Consider the following 12578-nt stretch of genomic DNA (forward strand, 5'->3'; position numbering starts at 1 on the left):
GAAACACAGTGAGGTTGCTGTCTGCAATAACACCCTGATACATTAGCCCTAACACATATCCCACCCCTGCACCTCCTGCTCTCACCACAGTGGCAGATGGAAGCTCTACCCACCCATGCAGCCATTGCCTCAGTATCTCCCTTGGTCACTTGCTTTGCTTGAACATCCCCATGAGCGCAGAGGGTAACTCAGTGCTCAGTTAGGCATGAAGGGCTCAGGTTGGCCTCCAGCATGGGATGCAGCCCAGTAAAGCCTGGTTTGTCTGGCTCAGAACCAAGAGGGACATGCCCAGGGTGAGACGGACAGCTGGCTTTTTGGCTCACCTCTCCAAAGAGCATGTGAAAGAGAAACACCACAAAGAATACAATGGGGCAAAATCTCCAGCCCCTGTAACACCAAACCACCAGACACGTTAATCACATTAACACAGGGAAGAACACCAGTGTTTCTTCCAGAGAAGCAGTTGTAGGTATTACTGTGAGAAAAAGCTGGTTAAACTAGAGGGGAGCATGCATGATACAAGGACTCCACACACAAACCACCAACACATAAATTAAACAGACCATAAAATGCACAACTACCCCACTTTCTCATGCAACCCCCCACCCAGAAAGTGTTACCTTTGCTGTGGTTTAGTTGTTTGGCTTAAGAAATGGAAACGGTCTTAAGATGAGATGAACTTCTGTCTGCTGCTTCATTCTAACAGCTCATATTGGTGTTTTCCTATAAGGTCCATGCTCATATGAGCAAGTCAGTGGGGTTTCACCATGGGGCAAGTTAAGCTCAGTCAACCACAGACCACATCTGGCCCTTGGTCCTGCTTGCCTGTCTCATGGGAAAACAACACAGCTCATTTCCACCTGGATCCTGTAGGATTTGGTGGCCTCTTCCTGCAGGAAGGTGAAGCCAAACCACCCTCTCTTGTTGAGGAAACCTCAATTTCCATTTCATCTCATCAGCTCTCGGTATCCACAGGGATTGGCGCCCTTCTGCACCCCCACACAAGCCCCAGCAATGCTCCGGGGGTAAAAAAAGGCCCAACCTCACCTGCAGGAAGGAGACAGGGTTATATTTTAATCACTGTTATGCATAACTCCTGAGCTCTGGTCATACCGCAGCCCCTCACTCCTCAAATTATATATATCAAATTAAGTTTGCACTAGCTGCTGTTGGGAAGGGGTTTTATTAGGAAAGAACATGTAGTGGCAAAGCCAGATATCCTTTAGACAGCGGATTTCACAGAGAAGTTCTTCCCTAACTGTGCGCGGTATAGATCTGATCTGGCAAGCTGTCTTGTGGGATGTGTCCTGCTCCTACATGGAACGGTGCTGGTACAAGACAAATCAATGCAAATGCTACAGTGAACGAAACTTAATGCACACAGCTTTTAGCCTTGATTGGGCCTCTTGAAATCAATGGGAATATTTCCTTTGCCATCAATTTCCCAACAGAGCCAAAAGCTTCGAGCCCTGACACAGAGCCTGGGCACACCAGCCCTTTCCAAAAGCTCACAGCCAGGCCAAACACGCATGGGACTTCCCAGGGAGCATAAGGGACCTTTCCCTGCCTGTATCCCTGCTGGATTTTGGCAGGGTAAGAACCACTTTGTGATATACGGAAAAAATGTGAGGTTTGCCCCTTCTTGTCTCACTGCCCAGGGGCACACAGAGCAGGGTTGTTTCCACCTCTGGGAGAGGGGAGCCGGACAGAGACAGTGCCAAACGTGCAGCCCCATCACAGCCCTGCGAGCAATGGGCTGGGCAGAGGGGATCCTGCCGAGTTCCCAATGTGCATGGAGATTAAAAAACAGTAGAACTGTAGAACGGTTTGAGTTGGAAAAGGACCTTAAGGGCATTTAGTTCCAGGGAAGGGCTGTGTGTGGGCAGCAATGTGGGGACTTGTCTTCCCCTCGTCCTTTCTGCAGCTTCTTGAAGGGGGAACTCGAAAGGGCAAAGCTGCAGCTCCCATAGGAAAGCCAGGCATCGGGGTGGGAGTAAAGAGAAGGATTAAGTAGAGTTGAACTGTCTTTTGTCTCTAAACTACTTGCACTCCACACATAAAGATACTAATAATAGACTGCAGTGCTTGCAAACACCCTCAGAAAGAAAACAGTTGGGGGAAGAATGGCACAGCTCATGTGCAGTTCTGGGCAGAGAGCTCAGGGCTGCTGCTGCCGTGCCCAGGCTCTTCTTGCTCTTCCGTGCAAGCTTTGATGGCAGCTGATATTGTGCCATGCCTGAAATACTTTAAATGGCCAAGCCACCCCAAATGCCCTGGCAGGAAACAAGGGGCCTGCAGCACTTGCAGAGACATCACACTGCTATTTCTGGGCCTTTCTATAAATACATTTTTTCTCTAGAAACAGCCCTCAGCAGTGCTGAGGCCAAACCTCTTCCCAGTACTTGACCTCAGAGCCAGCCCCTCTGCTTCCCTAGAATATCCCTTCCTGGATTAATACCTGCTTCTCCCCAGATACAGCTGTTGATGGAGCTGGGGGCCACAGGGACAGCAGCCCTTCCTTACACCCTGTGAGTAGCAACGTTTTGCGATGAGGCTGTATTGAATGTAATGAAATAGTTATTTCCTACAGAGATGGGCCCCATCATAGGTCTCCTTGGGGCAATTTTAGCACCTTTCCCAGTGCCAGCAGAGAAACAAAGCCTGTTCTGGGGGACAAGGACCATCCCATTAGGCAGCACACCCCAAAGCCCAATGGCCTCACATGGCTTAACCCTAGTGCAGTGCAGACACCACAACTGCAAGAGGAAAAGCTCTCGCCCAGGGAGGTTTGTGTGTTCATCGCTTCCTTCTTCACTCACAGACTCTACACTGCAGCAGGCGGCAGCTGAGACAGCCTCCTGCCACCTCATCCCTTTGGGACACATGGATTTACCACCCAGTAGCACCCAGGGCAGTGTCAGATTCGTACAGCTTGAGCCCTTATTTACACTTCAGTTTTGTCACTGCTCACACACAAACACAATCACGTTGCTTCCCCAGGGTGTTCCCACCAGCGAGGTAGCACACGTTTGTCCCCTGGCATTTTGGGCGGAGCGCAGCCACACTAGCAGCTAGATATTAAAAATAAATATATTAGAGAACAGAAGCTGGCAGCTCTGATTGAAGATGAACAGGGATTTGGATTTTCAAAGGGGCAATGATTGACTTAAGCAAACAAATGACTGATCATATTTATAAGGCCATTCATCTGCTTTGTACATGAATTGGATGATGCACTTTTAAACACCCATTCCCAGGTGAGCTCTGTGCCTCTCTGGAGATCTGGCATGATCAGACATCAGGCAGACCCGAGTCAGGTATCAACCAATGCAACAGTAATTGCCCATCAAGTGCCACTTCTCATGCCTGGCGCTTTGAACACAGTTTGAAAGAGAAATGCAAATATCTAGTGTTTTATTAGTGACCCAGCTTCAACCACTTCATCTGATCACAGACATTCACCAGAATAAACATTTCCTGAGAGGCTGCACAATCCCATAGCACGAAGGAAACTCTTTTCCCTTAAAAAATTCATTTTTTTCCTCCCCCTCCCAGACCCATCAGGAAAGAACATGAAACCTTTCCACAGACATTTCTCACCAACCCAGAGGACTAGAGAGTTCCTCACCACCCAGCAGTGCCCTGCATTGAGATGGTGGCAGTGTTCACATCCAGGCTCCAAGGCACAGAAAGCAGGACAGACATATCTCTGGTGCACCATGTGGGATGGACAGTCGGACACCTGTAGGATGGATCCCAGGCTGGCAGCCACATCTGCACAAGTCCTTTCCCCACTCCCAGCACAGGGATGAGAAGAGGGCCGAGGCACCCGTATCCTGCAGAACAAACCCTTGAGAGCTCCCACTTGATGCCCTGCGGCACCAAGGCAAGGTCTGATTAAACTCACTGTGAAACAGCAGGTATTGCACTGTATGCCACATTGTACTTCATCCAGGAGGATGAAACCACTCATTTAGATGGATTCCTTACCTGACCTCATGAAATCAGATGCCCAAAATTTATCATTTGGTCTGTACTAATCTATGGTATATGCTGCTTGGAGATAACATCGCAGCTCTCATCACCACCTTCCCAGGGCTCCTGTATTCCCATCTGCACTTGAATTTTAAGCAGATCAGTGAAACCTGCCAATCCCACAGAGGTCTCTTCTCTCTTGGCAGTTTGTGCAGCTTGTTACAGGTTTCAGGGGGTTGCAGAGGCGGAGGCTGCCTGGGGAAGAGCAAAGAAGATGAGCAGGAGCCAGGAGATGCTGCAAGGGTGGGCACAAGCCCTGTGCACTAGAGCTGTGAGCTCCGCTTTACACACAGGTCTCTGCTACCTGCCCGCAGTCGTCTGGTGTGGGACGGGGCCAGCCACCATCACTGCCCTTGGCTACACCACTCCAGCACCCAGGACCAGCTCCAAAGCAGCTGCACTCACTTGCAGGAGGAGCTGTACCCATGGACCCTGCAACACCAGCAAACACATTCCATGCTCAAGGAAAAGCTGAGCCTTCATTTATGGGATCACACAGCCAGAGCCCTGCGTGTTCGTTAGACAAGCTTTTCTCTCACCCACTGGGGTTTGGACTAAGACCTGCATCCAGTGAGACAGGACTCTTCTCCTTTGTCTGATATACATGGATTGTGATGGAAGAGCTTCAAAAAGCTGCAAGAGACCAACCACAGTATGATGAGCACCACAGCCCCACTGCTGGGGGAAGCTTTAGCGGCCAAAGGTGCTCATTCTCAAGCGGGTAGGAGCTGCCTTTCCTGCCTTCACTTACCTGAGCAGGGCTCCTACTGTGTTAGCATCAGCAATCAAGTTCCTGCAGACCTCTTTGTCTTCTGCATCGCTCTGCAACTTCCCTTCCATTTTAGCAACTTTCCTTCCATTTTAGCAACTTTGGACCTTCCACCCAACACTAAAGTTTCTTTCAAAGCCCCAGTTTTGTTGAGCAGCACCAGGAGTTTCCTCCTCAATCACATCTCTCTCACTTGCTGCAGGTCCATTTTCCTTAAAGAATTCTTTTCCTGGGACTTGTGCAGGGCCACCTAATTGCCAGAGAGCCAACTGGCATTAACACATTCCCACTGGCTCCCCGCCTTACAGTATTTATTTTCCTAACCTGTATCTCATTTGGCTCCTGCCCCTCCTCTCCTCTACTTACAGGTCCATCCCCCAAACACAAGCGACTGCAGCCTGGACCCTGTGAAAGGAACCCCAAAAGCAGAACACCTGCGCCCTTCTCAGCTGAGAGACGCTGTGTTGTGCAGATGTACGTATGCAGCACTTGGTCAAGAGGAAGGTGAGTGTTAATTTGCACACAAGCTTTTGAAAGGTGTAGGTGATCTTTTGTGTTACACTGAAAGAGAGGATTAGGTAAATACAATGTAGGTGAGAGGCTCCACGTGGCTTCCATCAGCCTCAGAGAATCACAGACTTCACCAACATTGTAAGATCCTATAACAATTCCAGCGATTTGTCCAATGGCTCAGGCACCGTTCTGGCACCAGAGAAGACATCTCTAAGTCAGACGCCAGCTCAGCAGCCCTGCAGCTCAGCCTTCTGTTGAGCACTTGCCGTGACAGAGGATCCCGCCTTTGTTAAATTCCACTTTGGAGCTTACTGAGCAGCCGTCACCTGCTGAGCAAGTACCTGGCCCTGCATGAGCCTCCCGATGTTCACATCCACAGCTCCCACACAGAAATGCTCTACCTGGTGTAAGATGGGAGAGCACCAGACCTTTGGTCCCACCAAGACAGCCCATAAAGGCCATTCCCAGGATAAGGCTGAACCTCCCTCCCCTTCAGCACCTCCATCTCTGCTACACTCAGAGCGCTGCAGGACCTTTAATGTCCTACTCTGAGGAACTGCCCTGTTAACACATAGCATCTCCTACAAGGCAAGCAGAAGCCCCTCCATTGTATCGTGGTGGTGGCAACTCATCAATACAGAAAGCCCCAGCACAAGCCCTTCCTACAGCACTACCACTGTCCCACACCTCCCTTCTTCAAGGAGAGCAGTAAGGAGCAGTTTGAAAACTCCCCAACCACCCCTGGGTGAACCCACCAGCAGAGCCTCTCCCAGGCCCATTTCCCCTGCTGAAGAAGAGGAGCCAGTTCCTGCTCTGCCACAGCTCACCAGCCACTCCTGCCCCATCGCCACTAAACTCCTCTGTCTCCTCCATGGTTCCCACAGCCCAGACCTCCCGTTCTTAGCACTGACCCCCTGGGATGTGGAGCCACTAGCTCAGCTCCCATGGCCACAACGCTCCACACAGAGATGCTGTAAAACACTCGTCAGGATTACGGAGCCACTAACGTGAAGTGTAAAACAGAAACATAGAAAATGGAGTCATCCAAGGTTTTATGATCGTTCCTCAAGAAGAGGGTTTTGTTCCAACTCTAACATTCCTTTTTATTGCTGTAACAATGCCTTGCTGATTGGAAGGAGAGCCCGCAAAGTTTTTGCCTGGCTTAAAACAAATCCATCTACAGCACCAAGGAGACTTTGACTGCTACTGAGAGAGGGTGGAGACAGAAACATCCATTATTTAGTAGAAAGCGTACCAAACTAGGCAGATCCTAAATTCCTTTTTAAATGACACTGATTAGTCCTAACCGGTGCAGAAGCCAGCATTTCCTAGGTCCTAAGACCAGCTCAGGAGCTGAAAGTCAAATCAATTCCAGCTTAAAACTATTCAAATTTGAAATACAAATTGGTTTGGGTTTTCTTTGTTCTTTCGCTCTGCCAAGCACATTTGACAATTACTTGTGCAAATGCCAAATGAGTGAGGAAGCTGTGACAATTTTAGGAGAAGAAAGTTTGAAGTGAGGCAGTAAAAGAGGACAGTACTTTGCACAAGCTGACACTTTCATACCCAAAGACCTGATTAGCTGCTGTTCATGAAAGGCTATACCTGTGTATCTTGTGTCACCACCTAACACACAGCAGCAGCCGGGGGGTTTCTCGTGTTACGACTTTTATGCTTTACTGGTACCCACGTCACAGTGTCTGCTGCTTCCGGCCAAGGTGATGGGTGCTGCTGGCAAAGGTGGCTGCTCCCCCAGGACATCGCAGGGCAAGATACCCATCCTAATGCTGAGGCAGCCGCAAAAGGAGGGAGATAAATGGATAAATAAAAATTACTATTTTTCAGGCTGAAAAACATGGCAGACGTGACAAATCCAATCAGGAGAGCGTAAGAAGAAATTAGGGGAAAATACTGGATGTTGGATGAGTGGCTTCTGCTGAATTTCCATCCCAAATTCCTGCTGAACGCACTCAAGACCTTTGTTTTTGTTACCAGCTGAAGGGCCACTGAGAGAACACAGGGAGAAAACACAGCCCAGGAGAGGTTCGTGCAATTCTTGTTTTCCTGATTGGGAAAGAGCCTTTTCCTAAAGCCCCAGGTAGAGACCACTCCATGACGGTGAGGACCTCCTGTCTGAACTGAGTATTGTCTTGATAAGGCAGCTACAGGAGAAATGAGGCAGAATGAGTGATTCCAGGGATGGAATAACCAGCTTGGACAGCATTCAAACCCAGTGATCCATAATATCATGCATTATAAGGACCTGGAACAAGCCCAAATGCTTCCCCAGCATTCCCCAGTGGGACTGCGAAATCTGCACTGTGGCTCAAGTCTGTTAATGGAGCTCTTGTCCTGGCTGCCTATCTCCTGAGCACCCAGCAAGGTGATGGCAGTGCTGGAGCAGATCACCTTACACTATGGAGTACAGGCACCTATCAGACTACTGGAGGATCTATACAGGGAGATAAGAGTATCTGCACAACTTAATGCACCATAACTTACACTGCTGGGCTATTTTGGGTCTTAGAACAAATTTAGCTACATTTATGTTCCACTTAAAGCTTGAACAAGAAGCATTCTCTTCCCCAAATTTTTGGCCACATGGAAAAATGATGAAGCCCTCTCCTAGGAACTGAACCTTGCTTACCTGAGCTCTTCTCCCACGGGAAGTACAGCAGTCTTCTCCACACTAATGCTCCAGCACTTAAAATACATTGTTCATTACACATCTAAACCAGAACATCTGTAAATCACATCCTGGCAGCGTGGAGAAGTACAATCTACTCTCAAATTTCCCTGCTACTAAAACCATATAAACATCTCAAGTTACCTTTCTGCTCTGCTAGCTCCTCTGTGTCTATTAAGAGGCTCCTGTAATTTAGTATTTTCCTAAAACATATTTTCCTAATACAGAGAACTCAGCCCATTTTAATCCAGCAATAAATTCCGTTCAGCTCCTTGTACTTGCTCAGTACTTGCTGCATTGTTCATTACCACAGAGGTATCCCTCTATCCGCTGAAGGGCGAGAGCAGAGGTGAAGGCTGCAGGAGCACACTGCAGAGCTGCCCCTGCGAGAAGACAGCATCGAGTGCTTTGTACTGAAACCAGTGCTCCTGGGACCATCAGACACGCCACAGCAGCCATTCACAGGCACTTTCACAGCTCCTGGGCCTTAAGGGAGAGATGAAGCCCACACACACCACGGTATTTAAAACACAGCAGAGAAGCCTCAACCCTGCCCTCACAACACAAACCCTGGAGTATTCCAGAAGATGATTTTCTTCATCACTATCATTTTTCTCTATGAAGAGTCTTGTTAATCAATTTTATCTTTGCCCTGATGGAGCTTACCATGACCTTCTTTCCACTGAGAATATGATTTTCTTTTGTTACTATAAGCAACAAGAACAGCTCTGCTTATTTGTATGTTCTTGTAAAGATTTACAGTTTGTGATGATCTGCAGGTACAAACTGATAAAGTGAAAAAAGAAGAGGGGGAGAAAACCAACCAAACAAAAAACCCCAAACACTGAGACCTTATCCCAGTGACATCTGCATCAGATCAATTCTAGCCCAAATAAACATCCAGGTTGTGCAAGTGCAGATGGATGTGCCCTGCAGAAGGGGACATGCCACAGCATACCTTGTACACTCGGCTATTGTAAGGTGCTATACAGGAGTTTACATGTAAGTATCAGAGATAACTGGAAATACTGGAAAGAAAAAAGATCGTTTCAGTAGATTCAAGTCCTGTAGTGTTTATATCCTGCTGGAAAGCAGGTGGTGGGGCCAAGGAGCATCACACCACTCCAGACCAGCACCTCTCATTCCGGTAGAGTAAATCTCTGCTCATGCAGATTGAGCTACTAAATACGCATACACAGACATTAAATAGTCCCTCAAGTAGTGATATATTAATAAGATGTTCACCAAAATTTATTTGCTTAATAATTCGGGAAATGCCTGTGGAGAGGCAGCTGAATGTAAAAATCACTCGATCCTGGCTGAAACAGATTTAAAGATGATCTTCCATTTCATCACAGCAGCCTGCCTGACTAGCAGATAGATTGAGGCCTTATGGCGCTCTGCTCTGGCAAGGACATGCCTCAAATAACATCATAGAATCACAGACTGGTTTGGGTTGGAAGGGACCTTAAAGATACTCAGTTCCAACCCTCCGCCATGGGCAGGGACACCTTTCACTAGAGCAAGAGTACTCCAAGCTCTCCCCCCCATCCAACCTGGCCTTGAACACCGCCAGGGATGGCGAAGCCACAGCTTCTCTGGGCACCCTGTGCCAGCACCTCCGAACCCTCACAGGGAAGAGCTTCTTCCTAGTATCTAATACCCTTCTCTTTCAGTTCAAATCCATTCCCCCTTGTCCTGTCCCTGTACGCCCTTGTAAAAAGCCCCTCTCCAGAGCTTTTAGGCCCTGGAAGCTGCAGAGTTCTCCCATTTCTATGATTCTACAATCTTACTAAAAATTACAACCAGGTTGGATGCTGTAACAAACACTTTGTTGCTTTAGCGTTTTGGATGTCACAAATACTTGCAACTTTTCCTCAGTCTGGTTGGAGACTAGAGCTGTCTTAGAAGTCTCAAGTTGACTGCTAGCCTGAAGGTTATCTTCACTCAGTAATGTGTTAGGTGTGAAGAGCTATACTGAAATGGCATTAAAAAGCATTGGTTCTCCAAAACGGGTATTAAAAAAAGAGACAACAGGGACTAAAGATAACTAGAAAAGCTCCCTGTATGTTGAAGAGGGGCAGGAAAAACTACACCAAACCCTGAACCTCAGCCAGGGATAGTAGGACCAGAAACAGAAGTAACTGAAAGAAAAAACCCACAATGTTTGAACAAATCAGGGAGACCAAACTCAACTAATAAGTTATCACAAATTACCTATCCAGATCTATTCTCATACAAACTCAGCGTTAATCTCACCCCTAAAAGCTACGGCACTGGGATGACAACAGAATTAATACTTTGACTTCTGCAAAAGCTACAAGGCATCACTTAAAAATACCACACTGATTTGAGCTGCAGGGTATCACTAACATGAGCTTCACTTTGCATAATTGTTAGCATCATCCTCTGAAAGCAGAATTGTTATTAGCTGTACTATGAAGATCAGTTTACGTAATGATGCACATCTGCCTTGAAAGACAAAGCTTGGTTCCCCAAATTAATTCAGTCCAAAATCCTGCACCCTTTTTTGTACTTTAAAACTGTAAAGTAAAAGTTCTCCATCATTAAATTCAGAAAACAATAGTGCTATTCAGTGTAGGCAGGTGAAAGGTGGTACCTCTGGATCCGCGTGCCATTTCAACGCGCAGCACCCAAGGATGGGAGACAGCAGTGGACTTGTATTGCTCTTCTGACCAGTTACATAGAGAGCAGAGTTAAGAGACACGAACTGAATTCAGCCAAGAGTGGAGAATGAAGGCAGCAACATGAATATAATGTTCTGAAAGCTGGACAGCAAAGGAAACTTTATTGGTATCTTTCTAGCCATCGGTTTCAGCCATCAGGGTTACAGGCCTGGCAAGGTCCCTAGCAGATTAGTAACATAGGGATAATGACTAATTTCTCTTCAGAGAGAAGACGGGCACCACACATCTGACACCAGGCAGAAGGCAGCACCTGAGGAGGAATCACGTTGTGGCCATGTCAGCCAGGGCCCAACGTGTTGACTGGGCAGAGCACCCTGCTCTACAGATCCATGTTACACTGGGTGAACTAGATCCAGAGTGGGGATTTATGTGCCTGTTATGTTTGTGTTCTGTAGAACAGGAATCATTCATTATCCAGAGAAGAGAGCTGTGATCTACCTGCAAGAGCCAGCTGCCAAGTTCTCACTTCTTTGACTATGCATCACTGAGTGGTGTGGTTTGGTTCTGCTCCACACATCGCTCATTTCTGGTATATGAATGAGATGAACAGCAAATCAAATATAAAAAATATATGTAAGTAAATAGAACCCGACTTTCCTTGTGGGTAGGGATTCAAGAGAAGTCTAAAAGCCACATATTTGGAATTTAATAATGAATCAAGTGACCTAAATCTAATACTATTAACTGAAGGAACGGAAAGCAAAGAGACAATGCTTCCAAACTAGATCTATAAAATGCGTGGGTCTGTCACACTCTGTGACACATCAGCAGCATGCCACAACAGCCAACCAACCTATTTTCTTTAGTTAACTCAGCACAGATCTCAGAAGATGCAGGCAACGCTAACAGCTTAAGCCTCATCCCTGGCAGTCCCTCTGTTCTATGGGACACCACGTCTGTCAGATCTACAAATCCAAGCCAGGCAAGCTAGATATGACGTTAAAAGTCATTCTGAAACAGAAGATGAAGTGTTGCAAGGTTAAGGAGAAAAAGAATGTGTAGTGAAAGCAAGTTTAAATAGAACATCTGTTCCTTTCAGCTCCATGGCACTTCAACCAAGCTGCCTTCACCAAGTACAAGCTGTTGATACAAAGAAGAAAAAAGAAATAGCTCCTAAACAAGGAAAACTGATAGTCCAAACCTGCAGGCTTCTCCAGTTACAAGCATTGCCACAATATGCCCTTAAACCGTAACACCATCAGTACCTCAATCAGGATGGAAATGACAAGACAGTGTTCCCGCTGACAGAGCCACTTCCCTAATCCACGCTGGGTTTCACAGAGCACTTCAATGCCTGGCTATAATGGAAGACTTCAGCTAAAAAAAAAAAAAGCGCCCCAAAAAAAGTCTGCTTTTCAAGATTGCAAAGATTATACGCCAGCAGCAGAAAGAATGAGAAGACAGGTTTTGTCAGTTGATACGTAAGAACAGTTGTATAAAAGACAGCTCAGTATTTTTAGATGAAAAACATGAAGAGTAGGCTAAACGTAAGATATGCCACATCTTTCAGTGCTTTTGTGCATGATATTAAAAACAAGTGGCTGTGGTTTGGGTTTTTTGCTTTTGGTGGAGTTCTGCAGTCCAAGAAGAAGAAAACAGAATATAACCCTGTGAAAAGTGTGTTAAAGTAGTAAGAGATCTGCACATATGTCACTCAAGAACTGTGGTTTAACTGCTGTTTAAAAAGCAGCAGCAAATGGTGTGGCTTCCTGGAATGGCCATATGGTGTGGTGAGTAAAAGGCTTCACGTGGAGCTGCCAACAGAGTACTCAGAAGGTGAAGCACTCTGTCAGATAAATAGTGGAGCTGAGCAGCACACGATGGGAAGGTCGAGATGAAGCCCCATCACACGAACCCAGCTCTGAGC

This window comes from Pezoporus occidentalis, unplaced genomic scaffold, assembly GCF_034315485.1.
Source record: "Pezoporus occidentalis ecotype Australia unplaced genomic scaffold, CSIRO_AGI_Poc_V1 ctg123, whole genome shotgun sequence".
Classification (NCBI taxonomy): domain Eukaryota; kingdom Metazoa; phylum Chordata; class Aves; order Psittaciformes; family Psittacidae; genus Pezoporus; species Pezoporus occidentalis.